Here is a 5,654-nt window from a genome sequence, read left to right as displayed (position 1 = left end):
TGTTGTGCAATTCTTTAATTCTTTATGTATATAGCCCTTCATATCCATATTTTTCTTGTTAATTTGGAAGCAAATGACTTCTTTTCTTGATAATTAGAGGTAATCTTTTATCAAATCATGTTATGTTTACGCTCTTAAACTTGTGATATTAAAGGTAAGAGTTAAATTATCTTCTTGCATTGATGGGGAATGGCCATATTAAATTAAATTTGCAGTTTCTTATTAGTTAAATATTTTATCTTTTGAGTTAATTAATTTTTTTCTTAAATGAACTGCTTTTTTTTATTGAATATTGAAGTGCCTATTTATGCCTATATGATTGTTAGATTAGTTTCCATTATCATATTGAAGTAGCAAATATCCTCTCTTTTTTGGTGTTAACTAGGGTAATAGAAAAGATTTTTGTAAGTACCACTTCTCCAAACCAACAAAAATCCCTACACTTAAACAATTGAAGTAACTAGGGTCCCAAATGCTTGTTAGATTTTTTTTGTAGTTATCTTTTCTACATATAGTTGTAGGTATATGTAAAGTTAGTTTTTTTTGACAATGATTGTGTATATTCATGTAATCAAAATCATTTATTTAATTTTTTACCTGGTTGCAGGTATTCCTGAAGCAACATATTATGCATGTTCTATTGATAATTAGTACTTTTTATTTTTATTTATAATTACAAATATCATCTTATTTCTAAAAATAAAGAAAATAATTTTTTATTTTTTCTTAGAAAAATGACATTCTAAGACCATTTTTGGGGAAACCAAAAACCATCTTAGAATCTTCAAATTTTTTAACTTTTTTTTTGTTTTTTAAAAAGGACATTTTAAGACGGTTCTCTAAAAAACCATCTTAGAAAGTTTATCATTCTAAGACGATTTTTAACTAAGAACCATCTTAGAAGGGTGCTTTTTTCTAAAAATTATCAAAAACTTTCTATGATATTGCCTATGACGACGGTTAATAACCGACATAGAATATCCTTTTTGGGGTTGTGCACATAGAGTTTTAATATTTATAAAATAAGTGACATGCACAAAACATAATAAAAAAAAATAAGTGGTATATAAAAAGAGTTGTTAATTATGTTGGTTGGTGAAGAAAATTCGAGAGTCGGAAGTGAATGTAAAGAAGCATGAAACAAGGTTTGTTCTGAAGTGAAGGGATTGTTATCTGTTGTATGAGAAACAAAGCAGCAAGACACAACACAACAACGCGGGTTCTCCTTTCAATCCAGGTTAGAATGATTTTTATAACTATTCAAAAATTAGGTTGAATTCAAATGTTAGCCCTATATAAGAAAAAAAAAGTTTTTGATTTTATCCCAACACGAGAAAATCTTTTAAAATTAGTTATTGTTATATATATAAAAAATAGGATAATAATTAGACCAATTTTATGAGTTATTTTTAACAAAAGTATTTTTATTTAAAAAAAATCTTCAACTAACTTTTTTTATGGATTTTTCTTATTTTTTTCTATCCTTTCCATTTTTTAGTTTAATTTTGTTAGATCAAGTGGCCTCGGAATAATTAAGAAGGGGGGGGGGGTTGAATTAATTATTAATGAACCTTTACTAATTAAAAATCTATCATTCTTAATGTTACTAGGTTCAATTAGGTTTTTACTATAATGTTAAGAAAGTAAAGAACAGAAATAGAAACTTAACCAAAAGTAAAAGCGATAATTAAAGTGCACAACGGAAATTAAAGAGTGTAGGAAAGAAAAAGACAAACACAAGAATTTATACTGGTTCGGCAACAACCCGTGCCTACATCCAGTCCCCAAGCAACCACTGGTTCTTGAGATTTCTTTCAACCTTGTAAAATCCTTTACAAGCAAAGATCCACAAGGGATGTACCCTCCCTTGTTCTCTTTGAACAATCAAGTGGATGTACCCTCCACTTGAATTGATCCACAAGAGATGTACCCTCTCTTGTTCTCAGTTACAACAACCCAAGTAGATGTACCCTTTACTTGTACCACAAAGAATGTACCCTCCAATGTGTTGAGACAAAGAATTCTTAGGCGGTTAGTCCTTTAAATCTTTGTAAAGGGAAACAAAAGATATCTCAGGTGGTTAGTCCTTTGAAATCTTTTGTTTAAGGGAAAGGGAAGAATCAAAAGAATTCTCAGACCGTGTCCTTTTGAATTCTCTTGAAAAGGGAGAAGGGAGACACAAAAGAATTCAGGCGGTTAGTCCTTCGTTCTTTTGGAAAAGGGAGAAGAAAGACACAAAAAGAATTCAGGCGATTAGTCCTTGTTGAATTCTTTTTGGCAAAGGGAGAAGAGAATGAAAAAGATGTATAGCACAAGTTTTTGATCAAAGAACTTTTCTTGAAAGAAAAAGTTTTGAACAAAAACTTTTAGAAAGATGAAGAGAAGATGAATCAAAAAAAATTTGTTGAAAGAGTTGAATGATGTTGAGAGAGAAGATTGAAAGATATATTTCTTGATTGTTGTCAAAATTCATGCCATGGTCACATATTTATAATTTCTTGATGACTCAAGTCAAAGTTTGTGACTCTTGGCAATTTCTTTTAAAACTAGTCACTTAGAAAAGTTGTGATTTTTGAAAGAATCTTCAGAAACAAGTCACTTGAAGAATTGTGACTTTTGGAAATGTATTTTTCGAAAACAGTCACTGGTAATCGATTACCATTAATGTGTAATCGATTTACACATCAACATATGTAACTCTTCATTTTGAATTTTGAAAATCTTAACGTTTTAAAACACTGATAGTCGATTACATGTTTATGGTAATCGATTACAGCTTTGTAAATCAGTTTGAAAAACAATGTTGGCTACTGGTAATCGATTACTACCTTCTGGTAATCGATTACCAGAGAGTAAAATTCTTTGGTAAAAGATTTTGTGAAAACTTCTTGTGCTATTCAATGTTTTGAAAAACTTTTCAGTACTTATCTTGATCGAGTCTTCTCTTGATTCTTGAATCTTGAGTCTTGAATCTTGATCTTGATTATTCTTGAATCTTGATTCTTGAGTCTTGAGTCTTGAAACTTGAAGCTTTATTCTTGAATCTTTGGATTTTGCTTGACTCTTGATTCTTTGGCATCATCAAAATAACCTTGGAAGACATTGCTTCCACAAATTTCAATATTTTTTTTTAAAAAAAATTCACCAGTTGTTAAAATTAATCTTATATCTCAATTTAAGTTATTTATCATAAATTTTAATTATATAAAAAACATTTATCACAACGTGTTCTTGATTTCTTGTGGTGACAATGTGGATTTATCCCCCAACTTATTAAATTGTTATTATTTTATTAAAAGCACTAAAGGAAATAATGCATTACCACACCTTCCTTGATTGTCAAACTATTTTTTTAGTTTTTAATATATATATATATATATAATAAATTTATATTTTAATTACGGGTTCACGGATCAGTTGAACGAGTCAACAAATCTATAAATCTAAACACGTGACCCAACCCATACATGAACGGTTTTGATCGGTTCAATTTTGACCCAAATACATAAATGACTCAAACCAAACTGTTCGGATCGATTTGGATCAATTTGGATTTGTGGGTAACCCATACCCGTGAATACCCCTAGTTTTTAACATTTTGTAGGAGCTTTTAACTGCAAAAAATAAAGTCCATTAAACAATTAAAAAGAATAACATGTGGCAGCCATTGAGACTGCCACATCACCATTTAACAAAATGGTAGGGACTAAAATAATTGATGGAAGAAAAGTTTAGGGATTAAGACCAATCAAGAATTTGTTTAGGGACTAAAAATTTAGTTAATCTTATTTTTAATTATTTTTATTCATAATAAGTATAAAAATTCAAGCTAGCAACTAATAAATTTTTTTTGGTTAAACTTTAATATAATTATTATAAAAAACAATAAATTAAATTTCAATAATAATTTATGATTAAATGATAGTATTTTTTGGGTAAATAACCAAATTCATGCCTGAAAGTATAATTGGTGACAAATTGGTCCATGAAAGATGAAAAATAAAAATCTAGTAACTAAATATGCAAAAAGTGCGATAAATTGGTCCTGCAGTTAAATTTGTGAACCATTTTTGTTATTAAATTGTAATGTTTAATGACCAATTTAACAATATGTTATATTTTTCAATGATCAAATTGACATTAAGTTGTAAAATTTAAGGACTAATTTATCATTAAATTATTTGTAAGACTAATTTGTCGCACATTCAGGGAATAAATTTAAATTTTTCATGTTTTAGGAACCAATTTGTCAACTTCTCACACTTTTGGCAACGAATTTGATTCTTTACTCCTTTTTTTTTTTTTCTGAATAGTACTTATGTCATTTTCACCATGAATTAAATGCTCAGTACAAGGAATCACATGATCAACAGAGTAGAGGCTAGGGAACAATGGAGCCACCCTTGCCAACTCATGAGCAACTCCATTAGCTCGCCTCTTAACAAATCCTATTCCATAGGATGGATGAGTAACTAAAATCTTTCTACGCTCAACAACAATATTTTCCCAATTCTGTATGGTCCTCACATGTAATATTTAATTTTTCAACTACCATTTTACAACCTAATTCAAACACTACATGATCAAAATCCGTTGTAGCTACAAAACGAAGAACAACTAATAGACCCATGTTTCCCCTTCTTGAATGTTCATGCATGGTTTTCTCCACGATGTCATTGTTGAAATCAATCTTCCTTGAACATCACAAACATACACAACAATTCTAGTAGTATTACGAATCATATGGAAGCTAGAATCCACATTACATTTGAGCCATCCATGTTGTGGTTTTCGGCAACCTTTATTGATGCGGTTTCGAGTGTCAATTCTCCCCCTATCTTTTGTATTTACACACTTTCAACTTTTGTGAAACTCTCCCCTCTTCTAACCACAAACTCACTTGGGACATCCTTGTTTTCCCATACCTTGTCATTCCTCCTCCTCCATATGCTCCATAGCAAGATAACCATTTAATCTTTCCTTTCTTCTTGAAAACAAGGTGAAGAAGAATTCCTAACATGTTGTGGTTTGTAACAATACCTCCTTCACCCAATGGCTCGGGTTGAGCTTCAACCAACAATCTTTTTTTTTTTGCATGTAAAAAACATATAAATAGTTGTATCAACTTCACATAACAAACAAACAATGAAACACTGCACAAATAGTGGGACATAACACCCTCTAGAATTCAAAATTGCTCTAATTGAAATGCTACCTCTACATATTCTCCACATCAAAACTTCATTTATCTATTATTTTTCTTCAAAACTTTGGACAAAAGTGCATATACTATTTACTTTTTTATTAAGTTTAAATAAATTCTTGTGAAAGTAAATTGATACTTTTAGTTTATTTTTTTTGCTAGAATGATAATGAAAAGTAAATTTTAAATTTATTTTTCTTAAATTAATTATATTTTTATTTGTGTTAAATTAATTATATTCTTTTGCATCCAAATCGAAGAAAAATATTAAAAAAATTATAATCAATTGAATTATACTCCTTTAATAAATTAATCATATCAGTCCATGCTTTCAGGTATTTTTAATCTATATTTTCATATTTCACATGAATAAATTAGAAATTAATCACTCATAGATGGTAATAATTTGGTGTTAAAATTCAAAAACATTTACTCGGACACAAGGATTGGT

The sequence above is a fragment of the Glycine soja genome, chromosome 8, assembly GCF_004193775.1.
Source record: "Glycine soja cultivar W05 chromosome 8, ASM419377v2, whole genome shotgun sequence".
In the NCBI taxonomy this organism is placed as follows: Eukaryota; Viridiplantae; Streptophyta; class Magnoliopsida; order Fabales; family Fabaceae; genus Glycine; species Glycine soja.
The sequence above is the reverse complement of the archived record's forward strand: the minus strand, read 5'-3'. Positions refer to the sequence as shown.